The following is a 16,131-nucleotide window of genomic DNA, read 5'->3' as shown; positions in this document are numbered from 1 at the left end:
TATGAGATATTTAACAGCACAGTGGATGGTATTATCAACTGTGTTGTTAAATATCTCATTATTATAAAATAATTTTTGTAAAATAGCGAGAGCAATTTTACAAAAATTCAAAAATATTCCTCATATGTAATTGGTACTTTCCAGCTAAGATCTGAGGATATAATTAATAATTTCTTATGACATCCTTAAATAATTTTATATAAATATTTCTTACTCAATAACACCTAAGGATATATTACCAACTGCTTCTTTAATAACCAAAAACTAAGACTAAAATACATTACTGTGACACTGGCATTTAAAAGTGCACAAAAAGTTTTTCTGATGGCCCAACTGCTAAATATATTTACGAATTTGAAGATTACAGGAGTTTCAATTCTTTTGGTCTGTTGAATGAAACTTTTATGTTAGAAAATATCAAGTTCTATAACCACCAAAAAATAATGTTTCCCATAGTATTTTTTTTTTCTAATTTACTCACAGAAAATTTAAGAAAACTAAGAATGTTATGTCAGGTGAATATTTTCTCTTCTTACATTTTAAGCTCATCAATAAATTCAATCTATGTAGTGGAAATTTTGTATTAATTGTGAAAAGGCTATCTGGGCTTAGAGCAAAAATTAAATTCAACTCTTATTTTATATTGACTAAAATAAGTATGAATTAATAGATTCTTTTGGCTTGCATGATTCTCCTGACTATGAAATTTGATGATATCTCAGCATTGCAAGCCATCACTTCTTACTAGGGAACACTTTTTCTCAGGGGACTCCATTTTATGTTATTATAATAGAATTAAAAAGTCAAGAATGACATCTCTCATCTCAATACTATAGCATCTCAGCACAGTTGTTTTGAAAGCAATGTTTGTTACTACCTGCCTTAAAAAAAGTCAGACAAGTGTTTTTAAAATTTTATTCCAAAAGAAGATGTGTAGATAAACTAGTAGGTAGTATACAGACAGACGCTTGTATACACATGTATAGACAAAAGACTGAAAAAATATCCATGGAAAATGTTGACAGTGGTTATATAGAGATGGTGGGATTATGAAGATTTTAATTTTCTTTGTCATATTTTTCTTTGTTTTCCAAATTTTCTATGATGAGTATGCATTGTTTTTATAAATAAATTACAAGTACTTTAAAACAGATGCATGTAGGTTCTTGCTTTCTTTTCACATGATCACTGTAAATTTAAACGTTCTTTGTGTATCTACTTTCTCTGTACAGTGAATCCTGGCTCTATTTTGAACAAGGCCCAAACAGAACTGGAGGAATTTACAAAAAACTAGTTTACTTTGAATACACAGATGCTTCCTTCCAAACACAGAAGGCAAAAGCAAATCACCTCGGACTCCTTGGTAAAATTATTTCATAGCTTGTGGGGTTATAAACACCATTTATACATATCCTGTGCCATCAAAAGAATATTCACCAGTTTACAGTTTTAGAGATTTTATCTCTCATCTTACAGCCTTATGAAAACAATACATGCCTATTCACCTGATTTTAAACTGCATTTTTTTGTCCCTGTAAATCCAATAAGATGAATATATCCATGTGAATTTCTAAGACCCTGAATCATCTACACCTCTTGTAACTGGGCGCATTTCTGGTTCACGGCATGATCCCTTTAATTTGTTCCTAGAAGAACCTTACCCAAGTGCACAACCTGACAATGACGTTTATGAACACTGAAGACAGCACTAACTCTGTTGGTTTCTAGGCCCTGTCATTAAGGCAGAAACCCCTTCACCCTCGTCATATGTAAATGCTAGCACAACCTATGTCTATACATGGCAAGTTCCAACAGATGTGGGTCCCACCTCCACGGACCCCGACTGCCTGACCTGGTTATACTACTCTTCAGTAAATTTTTAAAAAGACATCAACAATGGCCTTGCAGGGCCTCTCCTCGTGTGCAGAAATGGAAGTCTTGGAGAGGATGGCAAACAGGTGAGTCACGGGATCTATGTCCAGGTATGCCTTGGTGAAAGGTTGCCTGAAACAGAACTGCAGGGGAAAAGTAATGTGGCAATGGGCACCTTCAGATTCTGTGTGCTGATGTCTCCCAGTTTTACTCTTTCCTCAACTCCAGACCTGTGTCTTCTCGTGCCCAGTGAACACCCAGTCTGGCATGTTCCACGGACACCTCTAAATCCGCTTGACTGTTTTGACTCTTCATCTCCTTCTGGACAGCCACTGCCTGACCCACGCTTCTCTAAGTCGGCCCCTTTTCCTCTATTCTGTGTCTTTTTTTTTTTTGGCCGCACTACACCACATGCAGGATCTTAGTTCCCCAACCAGGGATCGAACCCTGGCCCCCTGTATTGGAAGCGTGGAGTCTTAACCACTGGACCGCCAGGGAAGTCCCTATTATTCCACCAAGCCTAGGATTTCCATCAACAACTCTTTCTTTCTCAGTCACCAGCTCTCCGATACCATTGCCTCATTTGAGGCACATCATCTCTTTCTGAATTCCTGTAAACTCCTAACTCCTGTCCCGACTTTCACCCTGCTTCAATATAGCTCCACATTCCTCCCTTTCTAATCTGATTATAGCACTCTCCACCCTAAAAATCACCCTACAATTTGTTGGCTCAGAAGGCAACACATCAGACCCTGCTGCGTCCTCCAGATTCATGCTCCCCTCCCCGCCGCCCTGCACACGCCATTCTGGTCTTACTGCAGAATTAGCTTGTTAGTCCCTGAGTAAGGACAGCTAATTCACATCTCTTTGATTTTGCCCTTCTTCTCTCTGTCTGGAATGGACTTTCCTCACTGTTTTACCTACTAAAAGGGGAGACTTTTAAATAAAAAGTCGGCCTGGGGGGTCCCTTCCTTTTCGTCAAACAATATTCCCTAACTGAACTTAGTTCAAGTTCCTGCAGGTTACTGTAGTTCCTTGTGTATGTTTCTGTTAGAGCACTTAGCCATGCAATTATTTTTACTAGCCTGTTTCTCCCACTAGTCTATAAGTGCCTAGAAACCATAAACAGGGTTTTATTAATTTTTTTTATAGCAACCTCAGCCCCTCTCTGGCATGTAGTAGGTGCTCAATAAATGCTTAATGAGTGAATTTCCCTTGTTCTTCACTCACAGGTGAACTGAAATCCAAGTTCTTTTCTGCCTTTGTAATTCATATGTCATAAGGCCTTATAAATCCCCCAATACAAATATATATAATTGAATGTATATTTTATTTTAAAATATGGCTATATATTTATATTCATCTACATAATGAAAGTCATAAAATCTCATAATTCTTACAGTACATACAATTTTTATATTTTACCCGAAATAGAAATATATACATATATTTCTTCATAAACCCTAAAAATACAGACTTTCTAGAATTGAAAACATTTTATTTAACTTACTTCTTACAAAGCCTCCTATGAGAAGCCTCTATAAACATCTGTGATTATACAGTTTAGTTTTATGGAGTTAAGTTACAGGAGGACCCTAGATTAAGAGCTTTACATGAAAACAGTCGTAGAGATTTCTCCCAACTTCTTAGTTCTGTGATAAATCCATTCACTGGGATTCATGCCTTTATATAAAATGTCCGTAAATGGGGAAGTCAATTGATCAGTTTTTCCAAGAGTCTACAGATCCCCTTGTATGGGAAATCCTGTATAAGGATCAACCATTTGACTAGATTTTGAATACGGACCATGTATATTTCACATCTATTTACTTTTCTCTTCTCATCCAGAGAAAGGAATAGACAAAGAATTTTACCTACTTGCCACAATATTTGATGAAAATCAAAGTTATCTCTTAGATTAAAATATCAGGATATTTATCACAGAGCCTGAAAATGTGGATCCAGAGGATGCCGACTTCCAAGGCTCTTAACAAGATGTACTACAAGGCAACACTTAATTTATAAGATAAATGTATTAAGCAGTTGTTTAATTTCTCTAGGCCTAAAGTATTACAGATTTTTTAAGAGAGACTTACACTTTCCCCTCAGTGATTGGCTAACATGTTTCATGTTTTCTTTAAATATAACTTCGCAATAACAATATTGCCTACTAGGGTGATTATGTTACATTCAATTTACCAAATATTTACCAATGCCTTTTTGGTGCAATACATTGTTTTAGCTATTGCTAAATGTGATACAGAAAAGTCATGTATTTCTCTATTGCCAAAGTAATGGAGTGGATGTGTGGGGTGTTTGTTGAGTTAGTTGGTTGGTGAGTTGGTTGGTTTTTGAAGACTGTAAAGTGTGGTGGGAAAAGGATGGGTCTAGAATGTGGAGATTTGGACTCTGGTCTTAACAGTTCCATTAATTAGCTTAATGACGCTGAATAAGTCTCTCTGGCCCTAGTTTCCTCAAATCTAAAAGAAAGGGGCTGACTTGGATAATATTGAGATCTTACATGAATGAACTGCTTAATGATTAGTCCTTGGTTGAGTTTCAAGAGATGACAAGTACCAATAAATTAAATACACTTTTCTTTGTTACAAATGTCTTGCAACCATAAATGGAAACATGTATGGAAATCTGCCTGGGCTGGATATGTGCTTAGGAGACAACGTTTCATGGCATATTCTTAGTGTGGGATCCAGTAAAGACTTACATGGGATATATTTTTCAAGAAATACTTTCACTTCCTTAGGAGCAAGGGATGACACCATAGCTCTGTTTCCCCACACCTCCCAATTTATGATACCCGATTCCACAGGTAAGTTGTGGATCTTCTCCATCAGCCAGAAATACGTCCAAAGTATAAAAAAGTGATGTCTTCATATGCACTGAATATTGTTTGTACAGGATAAAAAAAGGAGGTTTTCCAAATAGCATTTAGAAAACTTTTGCCCTGCTCCATTTAATTTATAGGAGCATTAGTATATCATTTTCCTGTACACAAAACCCCCCTGAGCCCTTCCCATTTTTCTCTTCCCAGGCATCAGGCTCTAAATCAACCCATACTTTTCAAAAGCAATGAAGATGCTTTGAAGCATTTGAACTTGTTTTCATTCTATGATCTGCTGCATTTCTTACTCTTCCATCCATTTGTTTCCCAGGTCTTCCTCCTGCATCTACCTTCCTCTATTGTCTCCTGCCTTCCTCTCTTACTCCTCTCCTTTTTACCTTTGCTGTCTAGGGAAATATTTTTACTTCAATGAAGCTGATTGTCACTGGCAATTTGTTTAAAGGCACCTTGTATCAGAGAATTGTTATGGGGATCAGAGGAGCCTCCCCTCCCCTCTGAACCTAATACCCTCATTTGTAAAATAGGGATTGTAATCATTTACAATCCATAAAAAGGAATGAACACAATCATATGAGATAGATACAGTATAGCAAAGGGCCTGGCGTATGTTAGACTTTCAGTAAAATGTTAGTTTCTTCTTTTATCCTGCAGATCTACCTTAACAAAAAATAAGTAAATAAATAAAATAAAATAAACAATCAAACAAAATCCTTCTTGGTCAAAATGTACTGGCACCTGTCGAATACTGGCTACACAATAAACAAATTACTCTGTAAATACCATGGATTGGTATCTTAACTCTTTGTGATATCACAGATTCATCTGACTACATCTTTTACATTTCAAAAAATTTTATTTTACTTTCCAAACAAAGCCTGTGCTTATGAGTAGTCAGAAGATTACTCAGCCATTAAAAAAAAAAGTTGCCATTTGCAGCAACAATGATGGACATTATCATACTAAGTGAAGTACGTCAGACAAAGAAAGACAAACATCATATGATATCACTTATATGTGGAATTTAAGAAAATGACACAAATGAACTTCTTTACAAAACAGAAATAGACTCACAAAAAAAGACATAGAAAACAAACTTATGGTTATCAAAGGGGAAAGGGGAATAAATTTGGAGGTTGGGATTAACAGATACACACTACTATGTATAAAATAAATAACAAGGACCTACTTATAGCACAGGGAACTATATTCAACATCTTGTAATAATCTATAATGGAAAAGAATCTGAAAAAAATATATATATTACTGAAGCACTTTGCTGTATGCCAGAAACATTGTAAATCAACTATAATTCAATTTAAAAAAATAATTTTTTAAAAGATCATCCAAAAAAAAGTAACTGGAAGAAAAAAAGAAAGATCTTTCTCCAACACTTTCTCTTCTCTGTTGTACACACTCACCCAGTGGCAAGTTATCACCCATTCCCCTCCCACTTCCTCCTCTCCTTTACCCCTGTAGATGTTTCCCTGGACTTAAAAAAAAAAGTAGTCTGCTTTTCGTTCTCTTTCCTAAACAGTATCCACTATAGTGAACACCTGGAGGTGTCAAGGGCTGTGCTATATGGAAATCATTGCTCTCTAAACAAATTCTCTTTCTCAAACCCTTTGAGTCTGAAGGGTTTGCTTCCTTGCCAGTCTTCTTCGCTCTTAACCTCCACGAAAAGTAACAGCAACCACAGAAATATGTACAGAGTTGAAAGAGAATGTTAGTGTGCATGAAGGTGCTACTAAGGAGCAAAGTCAGAACATCATGGGCATAAAATTGTCAAGATAAAAGACAGCTGGATTTCAGGTGGAATTTTCTGGTCTGAGCCACGCTGGAGTTTTTTTGTTGTTGTTGAGGTGGTTTGTTTTTGTTGTGGTCATTGTTTTGGGTTCTTCGTGGTTTTTTTTTAACATCTTTATTGGAGTATAATTGTTTTGCAATGGTGTGTTAGTTTCTGCTTTATAACAAAGTGAATCAGCTATACATATACATATATCCCCATATCTCCTCCCTCTTGCGTCTCCCTCCCACCCTCCCTATCTCACCCTTCTAGGTGGTCACAAAGCACCGAGCTGATCTCCCTGTGCTATGTGGCTGCTTCCCACTAGCTATCTATTTTACATTTGGTAGTGTATATATGTCCATGCCACTCTCTCACCTCGTCCCAGCTTACCCTTCCCTTCCCCGTGTCCTCAAGTCCATTCTCTACGTCTGCATCTTTGTTCCTGTCCTGCCCCTAGGTTCTTCAGAACACTTTTTTTTTTTTAGATTCCACATATATATGTTAGCATATGGTATTTGTTTTTCTCTTTCTGACTTACTTCACTCTGTATGACAGTCTCTAGGTCCATCCACCACATTACAAATAACTCAATTTCATTTCTTTTTATGGCTGAGTAATATTCCATTGTATATATGTGCCACACCTTCTTTAACCATTCATCTGTTGATGGACACTTAGGTTGCTTCCATGTCCTGGCTATTGTAAATAGAGCTGCAATGAACATTGTGGTACATGACTCTTTTTGAATTATGGTTTTCTCAGGGTATATGCCCAGTACTGGGATTGCTGGGTTGTATGGTAGTTCTATTTTTAGTTTTTTGAGGAACCTCCATACTGTTCTCCATAGTGACTGTATCAAATTACATTCCCACCAACAGTGCAAGAGGTTTAACTTTTCTCCACACCCTCTCCAGCATTTATTGTTTGTATATTTTTTGATGATAGCCATTCTGACTGGTGTGAGATGATGCCTCATTGTAGTTTTGATTTGCATTTCTCTAATGATTAGTGATGTTGAGCATCCTTTCATGTGTCTGTTGGCAATCTGTATATCTTCTTTGGAGAAATGTCTATTTAGGGCCTCTGCCCATTTTTGGATTGGGTTGTTTGCTTTTTTTGATATTGAGCTGCATGAGCTGCTTGTTAATTTTGGAGATTAATCCTTTGTCAATTGCTTCATTTGCAAATATTTTCTCCCATTCTGAGGGTTGTCTTTTCGTCTTGTTTATAGTGTCCTTTGTTGTGCAAAAGCTTTTAAGTTTCATTAGGTCGCATTTGTTTATTTTTGTTTTTATTTCCATTTCTCTAGGAGGTGGGTCAAAAAGGATCTTGCTGTGATTTATGTCATAGAGTGTTCTGCCTATGTTTTCCTCTAAGAGTTTTATAGTGTCTGGCCTTACATTTAGGTCTTTAATCCATTTTGAGTTTATTTTTTTGTATGGTGTTAGGGAGGGTTCTAATTTCATTCTTTTCCATGTAGCTGTCCTGTTTTCCCAGCACCACTTATTGAAGAGACTCTCTTTTCTCCATTGCATATTCTTGACTCCTTTATCAAAAATAAGATGACCATATGTGCGTGAGTTTATCTCTGGGCTTTCTATCCTGTTCCATTGATCTATATTTCTGTTTTTGTGCCAGTACCATATTGCCTTGATTACTGTAGCTTTGTAATATAGTCTGAAGTCAGGGAGTCTGATTCCTCCAGCTCTGTTTTTTTCCCTCAAGATGCTTTGGCTATTCAGGGTCCTTTGTGTCTCCATACAAATTTTAAGATTTTTTGATCTAGTTCTATAAAAAATGCCATTGGTAATTTGATAGGGATTGCATTGAATATGTAGATTGCTTTGAGTAGTGTAGTCATTTTCACACTATTGATTCTTCCAATTCAAGGACATGGTATATCTCTCCATCTATTTGTGTCATCTTTGATTTCTTTCGTCAGTGTCTTGCAGTTTTCTGAGTACAGTTCTTTTACCTCCTTAGGTAGGTTTATTCCTAGGTATTTTATTCTTTTTGTTGCAATGGTGAATGGGATTGTTTCCTTAATTAACTTTCTGATCTTTCTTTGTTAGTGTATAGGAATGCAAGAGATTTCTGTGCATTACTTTTGTAGCCTGCAACTTTACCAAATTCACTGATGAGCTCTAGTAGTTTTCTGGTGTCATCTTTAGGATTCTCTATGTATAGTATTATGTCATCTGCAAACAGTGACAGTTTTATTTCTTCTTTTCCAATTTGTATTCCTTTTATTTCTCTTTCTTCTCTGACTGCTGTGGTTAAAACTTCCAAAACTACATTGAATAATAGTGGTGAGAGTGGGCAACCTTGTCTTGTTCCTGATCTTAGAGGAAATGCTTTCAGTTTTTCACCATTTAGAATGATGTTTGCTGTGGGTTTGTCATATATGGGCTTTATTATGTTGAGGTAGGTTCCCTCTATGCCCACTTTCTGGAGAGTTTTTACCATAAATGGGTGTTGAATTTTGTCAAAAGCTTTTTCTGCATCTATTAAGATGATCATATGGATTTTATTTTTCAGTTTGTTAATATGGTGTATCACATTGATTGATTTGTGTATAATGAAGAATCCTTGCATGCCTGGGATAAATCCCACTTAATCATGGTGTATGATCTTTTTAATGTGTTGTTGGATTCTGTTTGCTAGTATATTTTTGAGGAGTTTTGCATCTATATTCATCAGTGATTTTGGTCTGTAACTTTCTTTTTTTGTAGTATCTTTGTCTGGTCTTCATATCAGGGTTATGGTGGCCTCATAGAATGAGTTTGGGAGTGTTCCTTCCTCTGCAATTATTTGAAACAGTTTGAGAAGGATGGGTGTTAGCTCTTCTCTAAATGTTTGATAGAATTCACCTGTGAAGCCATCTGATCCTGTACTTTTGTTTGTTGGAAGATTTTTAATCACAGTTTCAATTTCATTACATGTGACTGGTCTGTTCATATTTTCTATTTCTTCCTGGTTCAGTCTTGGAAGGTTATACCTTTCTAAGAATTTGTCCATTTCTTCCAGGTTGTTCATTTTATTGGCATAGTGTTGCTTGTAGTAGTCTCTTATGATGTTTTGTATTTCTATAGTGTCCGTTGTAACTTCCCCTTTTTCATTTCTAATTTTATTGATTTGAGTCTTCTCCCTCTTTTTCTTGATGAGTCTGGCTAAAGGTTTATCAAATTTGTTTATCTTCTCAAAGAACTAACTTTTAGTTTTATTGATCTTTGCTATTGTTTTCTTTGTTTCTATTTCATTTTTTTCTGCTCTGATCTTTATGATTTCTTTCCTTCTACTAACTTTGGGTTTTGTTTGCTCTTCTTTCTCTAGTTCCTTTAGATGTCGGTTAGATTGTTTATTTGAGATTTTTCATGTTTCTTAAGGTAGGATTGTATTGCTATAAACTTTGCTCTTAGAACTGCTTTTGCTGCATCTCATAGGTTTTGGATCACTGTGTTCTCGTTGTCATTTGTCTCTAGGTATTTTCTGATTTCCTCTTTGATTTCTTCAGTGATCTCTTGGTTATTTAGTAACATATTTTTTAACCTCCATGTGTTTGTGTTTTTTACATTTTTTCCCTGTAATTTATTTCTAATCTTATAGCATTGTGGTTGGAAAAGATGCTTGACATGATTTCAGTTTTCTTAAATTTACTGAGGCTTGATTTGTAACCCAAGATGTGATGTATCCTGGAGAATATTCTGTATGCACTTGAGAAGAAAGTGTAATCTGCTGTTTTCGGATGGAATGCCCTATAAATATCAATTAAATCTATCTGGTCTATTGTGTCATTTAAGGCTTGTGTTTCCTTATTAATTTTCTGTCACGATTTAATTTCATCTTCTGTCCAGGAGTGAGGAAAATTACAGCCTTTTCCACCACCCTTGACAGATCAGCTAGGAAACCTACAAGTCACTCCCAGGCACCCACATATAACGTTTCCATTAATCACATGGCATTTCTGTAGTCACACGATGTTTTCATATGTCAAATGGCATTTCCATACATTGCATAGTATTTCCAGAGGTCACATGTCATTTCCATACACCTAAATCTGTTTCAGTCCTGATATCTATGTGTCTATTGGAGTCCATTTTCTGGCATGGACCCTGAGAAGATGGATGTACGTGCTGACGGGGAGAAACTTTTACTTTTCTTGGCTCCTCATCGGCCTCCTGGGCTTTGCAACCCCTGGAGGGAGATCTGTTCTATCAAGTTCCCAGTGCTTTTGAGTGGGCTCTTATTTTTAGTAACAGCATCGTATTTGTTTTCTCTAGGATTCTGGCCAAATGTACTGAGCTAAATAACAAAATAGGGCCCTCTAGGTTCCTTTATTATTTATACAAAAAAAACCGTCCTTTTTAGAAAAGGAAAAACAAGCATAGTGTTTGAGACGGTAGAATTGCCATGAGAGGCAAAGAGTTGCTTTACTTCGCTAGCATCTAGTGTCCACAAAGTCTCTTCGAGGCTCTGATTTTAGTAATTATAGCACAAGTTTAAGGAGAGTTCTTTCTGCTTAGTTCATCTCAAAACCATCTCTGTTTCAGAATTTTTAGAGCCACAAATTCAACCTGCCTCCAAATAGAAAGATGTTTTATAACAAATTATATACCTCCAGTTCTTGGCTTGGGTTGAAAAAGAGAGAGAGTAAAATGAAGGATCTTTACTTTGTGAGAGAGATAATTGCTCTGGGTCAATAAAGATGCCTTGCAGCTTCTCTCAGTCCTCCACTAGGGTGAAAGGGGAAAAGAATAAAAGGCTTAAATGATGAGGTTGGGCAAGAAAGAAAATAAAGTGTTCCACTTCTAAATTGAATGTTTTCATAGGCATTAACTGATGCTCATCGAAGTAAATTTTCTAGAGCTGGAGCTTATAAAAATTCTAGATGATTTAAAGGCAAAAACCATGTGTCATAAACCAGCAATGGTCCATTTGTTAAATGTGTTTTTGTTTCATTTGGCTGCATGTTAAGGAAAAGAATAAGTCACTGTGTATATACTTAAGGGGGCAGATGACTCATAATTTAAAATAAATAACAACTATCCACACATTTTCCGTTTTCTATTTCCTAGGTCCCATAATATTTCTTAGCCCTGGTGAGAAACTCTATACTGTCTTTAAAAATAGTGCCTCAAGGCCGTATTCTATTCATGCTCATGGGGTGAAAACAAACTATTCCACTGTTGTTCCAACACAGCAGGTAACTGCTTTGGGAGAAAGAAAAGTCCCAAAGCTTTTATGCAGGACTGTGGGGCTAACGTTTGCTCTTTTTTTCCTGTTTTTGTTTGTTGGTTGGTTTTGTGGAATACCTACTATATGCCATGCCATACTTTTTTTTAATTGAAGTATAGTTGATTTACAATATTATATTAGTTTCATGTGTACAACATACTGACTCAAAATTTTTATAGATTATACTCCATTTATAATTATTATAAAATACTGGATTTATTCCCTGTACTGTATAATACAATATATCATTATAGCTTATTTATTTTATACATAGTAGTTTGTACCTCTTAATCCCCTGCTCTTATCTTGCCCCTCTCCACTTCTCTCTTCTCACTGGTAACCACTATTTTGTTCTCTATATCCATGAGTTTTTTTTCTTTTTTGTTATATTTACTAGTTTGTTTTATTTTTTAGATTTCACGTATAAGTGATATTATAGTATTTGTCTTTCTCTATCTGAGTTATTTCACTAAACATAATACCCTCCAGGTCCATCCGTGTAGTGGCAAATGGCAAAATTTCATTCTTTGTTATGGCGAGTAGTATTCCATTGTGTGTATGTGTGTGTGTGTGTGTGTGTGTATAACATCTTCTTTATCTACTCATCTGTTGAAGGACATTTAGGTTGCTTCCTTATCTTGGCTATTGTAAATAATGTTGCTATGAACTTTGGGTTCTATGTATATTTTCAAATTAGTGTTTTCACTTTCTTTGGATATATATCCATGAGTGGAATTGCTAGATCATATGGCAGTTCTATTTTTAGTTTTTTGAGGAACCTCCATACTGTTTTCCATAATGGTTGTTCCAATTTACAAACAAAACCTAAAGTTAGTAGAAGAAAGAAAGCATAAAGATCAGAACAGAGATAAACAAAATAGAGATTTCAAAAAGCAATAGAAAAGATTAATGAAACTAAGAGTTGGTTCTTCAAAAAGATAAACAAAATTGATAAACCTTTAGTCAGACTCATCAAGAAAAAGAGAGAGAGGGCCCAAATCAATAAAACCAGAAGTGAAAGAAAATTTACAACTGACACCACAGGAATATAAATGATCATAAGAGATTACTACAAACAATTATATGCTAATAAAATGGACAACCTAGAAGAAATGAATAAATTCCTAGAAACATAAAATCTTCCAAGACTGAATAAGGAAGAAAAATAGAAAACATGAACAGATCAATTACCAGTAATGAAATTGAATCAATTAAAATTTTTTAAAAAACCCAACAAACAGAAGTCCAGCACCAGATAGCTTCACAGGGGAATTCTACTAAACGTTTAGAAAACAGTTAACACCTATCTTTCTTAAACTATTCCAAAAAATTGCAGAGGAAGGAATGCTTCCAAACTTATTCTATGAGGCCAGCATCACCCTGATACCAAGACCAGAAAAAGATATCACAAAAAAAGAAAATTATAGGCCAATATCACTGATGAACACAGATGCAAAAATCCTCAACAAAATACTAGCAAACCAAGTTCAATGACATATTAAAAGGATCATATACCATAATCAAGTGGGATTTATCCCAAGGATGCAAGGATGGTTCAATATCTACAACTCAATCAGTGTGATACCTCACATCAACAAATTGAAGAGTAAAACAATATGATCTTCTCAATAGATGCAGAAGAAGTTTTGAAAAATTTCAACATCTATTTATGATAAAAACTCTCAACAAAGTTGGTATAGAGAGAACATACCTCATCATAATAAAGGCCATATATGACAAGAACACAGCTAACATTATACTCAATGATGAAAAGCTGAAAGCATTTCCTCTAAGGTCAGGAGCAAGACAAGGATGTCCACTCTCACCACTTTTATTCAACATAGTATTGGAAGTCCCAGCCACAGCAATCAAACAAGAAAAAGAAATAAAAGGAATCCAAACTGGAAAACAAGAAGTAAAACTGTCACTGTTTGCAGATGATATGATACTATACATAGAAAATTGTAAAGATGCCACCAAAAAATTGCTAGAGCTCATCAATGAATTTGGTAAAGTTGAAGGATACAAAATTAATATACAGAAATTTGTTGCATTTCTATACACTAACAACAAAATATCAGAAAGACAAATTAAGGAATAAATTAAGAGATTAGGGGTTTCCCTGGTGGCGCAGTGGTTGAGAATCTGCCTGCCAATGCAGGCGACACGAGTTCAAGCCCTGGTTTGGGAAGATCCCACATGCCGCGGAGCAACTAGGCCCATGAGCCACAACTACTGAGCCTGCGCATCTGAAGCCTGTGCTCCGCAACAAGAGAGGCCACGACAGTGAGAGGCCCGCGCACCACGATGAAGAGTGGCCCCTGCTTGCCACAACTAGAGAAAGCCCTCGCACAGAAACGAAGACCCAGCACAGCCAAAAATAAATTAATTAATTAATCAATTTAAAAAAAAAACGATTTGGAAGTGGGGAGGCTGAAGATGGGGTTGGTTAGTGGAGAAGGAAGACTATGTCACAGGTGCTTGGGAAAATTAACTTAAGCCTCGGGAAGGGGGGAGATGTAGAATGATATAGCAAGGGATGAGAGTGGGGACCAAAAGAACTTTCCTGTAAGAGTTAAGAGGATTTATATTAAGTAGGGCTAATGTAAACAGCTTTGTGGGTGGGAAGGAGGTGCATGTGATCTACAAATTGGAAGGTTCAGAGCTGTGATTCAAAACAATTTTGTCACATTTCAAAGGCTGAGTTATCTTCACTACAATAAATATTCATTGAACAAATGAATTAGATATTTAATGATTGATGTTTTTCAACGGCAGAATCACTATAAAGTTTTGATCCTGTAACACTGAGAACATAATAGCCAACACTGATAGTGACATCGACCTTGCCCTGTGGGCCAGGTAATGCAACACCAAGGGCTTCCTTTGCACCATCTTGTCTAATCCCTAAATCCCCATTTTATGTGCATGAGGAAACAGAAATCCAGAACGTGTAAACACATTGACTAAGACCACAAAGCAAGGAGCTGTAGAGCCGGAAGTAAAAACAAGGACTGTGCTGTTTAATATTTGTATAGCTTTAGAGTTTGTTCATTATCTGCTTCTCCATAAAGAAGTGTGATTTAAAAGATTCTATTTAAATACATTGTATTTGCCTATTTCAGGAGAGAGCCGAACATACATTTGGCAGATTCCTGAAAGAGCTGGTCCTACCTCAAAGGACTTTGAGTGCATACCTTGGTTTTACTATTCAACTGTGGATGTGGTTAGGGTAAACCTTAAATCCCAGTTTTTATCCTCTCTCCTCTTAGAAATTATAATGAAAGAAAGGAGTTTATTTTTCTTTTTTAAAAAATCTTAGTTTTATGTAAACTTTCTAAATACTGCTCAGTTTTTAATTCTATACAGGTTTGCATTTTTCAAGAGGAAACTAAATTATTACATTATGATTACTTAGATTTAGGCTATTTTCCAAAATGTTACAGTGGATTGGAAGATATAGAGATATATAGATATATGTAAAATTATATGATAATACTCTCTTCTTTGCTTCATTGAATAAGATTTGGGTTCCAGAAAACAAAGTATGGAGTTTTAAAATTCTATGATTAGTGACAAATAAATGCATACATAGTATATATCTTTTAAAAACTCTTAACTCTGGAGTTCCAGTTTATTTGTATTTAAAAAAAAAACAAAAAACAAAGAGTTCACTCTTTGGCCTTTTAGTTATTTTTGGCCTACTCTCCACCAAACCAAGAACAGACACAGACATTCAACCCCAAAACAAAATAAATATAAACAAACCAAAGTTCCCAGCTGAAAGTGGCTGCGGAGGCAGAGGCATCACAGAGGGGGGGATCTGAGACCTTTAGACACGTCTGTCCATCAACTCCAGTGCCAAGGACTTCTAATTAAAACCGAAGTTCTGTTTTTTAATTAAAAGTTCAAAGATAGAGCTAAATCCACTAAGGAATGTGTCTAAAATCCCTTTCAGGAGTTTGTTCTTCTCTTCAGACCTCAACTCTAATGAGTGAGATGATCACTTTTTTCAATCAAGAATTTAGCATGTCAAATATTTTGTTCCTTACACTCAGAATCCTAATCATTCAAAACTCAGGATCTGACCTCACTCAAACTAAAACTTGTTTCCACTCTTTTCCTTGACTGGGAAAAGTTGTGGGCACAGTTTATCATCTTGCTTTGCCTCTCCAGGATCTTAATAGCAGACTGGTAGGTCCTTTGATTGTATATCGAAAAGACACCAAAGCCAGCATAGTTCACCGTGTTCTCCACTTCATGATCTTTAATGAGAATGAATCCTGGTACTCTGAAGAAAACATCAATACCTATTCTCAAGAATCAAACCAAGTAGACAGGAGTGATGCTACTCTTGACCTCAGCAACCAAATCCATG

General features: G+C 35.9%; 1 pseudogene across 1 annotated transcript in view; it reads left to right on the top strand.

Annotated features, from left to right (window-relative positions):
• LOC309659603 (ceruloplasmin-like) overlaps nucleotides 1-16,131 on the top strand; it is a 43,393-nt pseudogene that overhangs the window by 15,253 nt on the left and 12,009 nt on the right. The window contains exons 7-13 of the transcript in view: nucleotides 1,233-1,379; nucleotides 1,718-1,958; nucleotides 3,723-3,869; nucleotides 4,488-4,741; nucleotides 11,570-11,721; nucleotides 14,879-14,985; nucleotides 15,930-16,131. The product of the transcript in view is annotated as a ceruloplasmin-like (transcript). The remainder of the gene's footprint in view (nucleotides 1-1,232; nucleotides 1,380-1,717; nucleotides 1,959-3,722; nucleotides 3,870-4,487; nucleotides 4,742-11,569; nucleotides 11,722-14,878; nucleotides 14,986-15,929) is intronic.

Source organism: Balaenoptera physalus (genome assembly GCF_965194825.1).
Source record: "Balaenoptera physalus genome assembly, chromosome: 4".
Lineage (NCBI taxonomy): Eukaryota > Metazoa > Chordata > Mammalia > Artiodactyla > Balaenopteridae > Balaenoptera > Balaenoptera physalus.
This window is presented reverse-complemented; position numbering and strand designations above follow the sequence as displayed.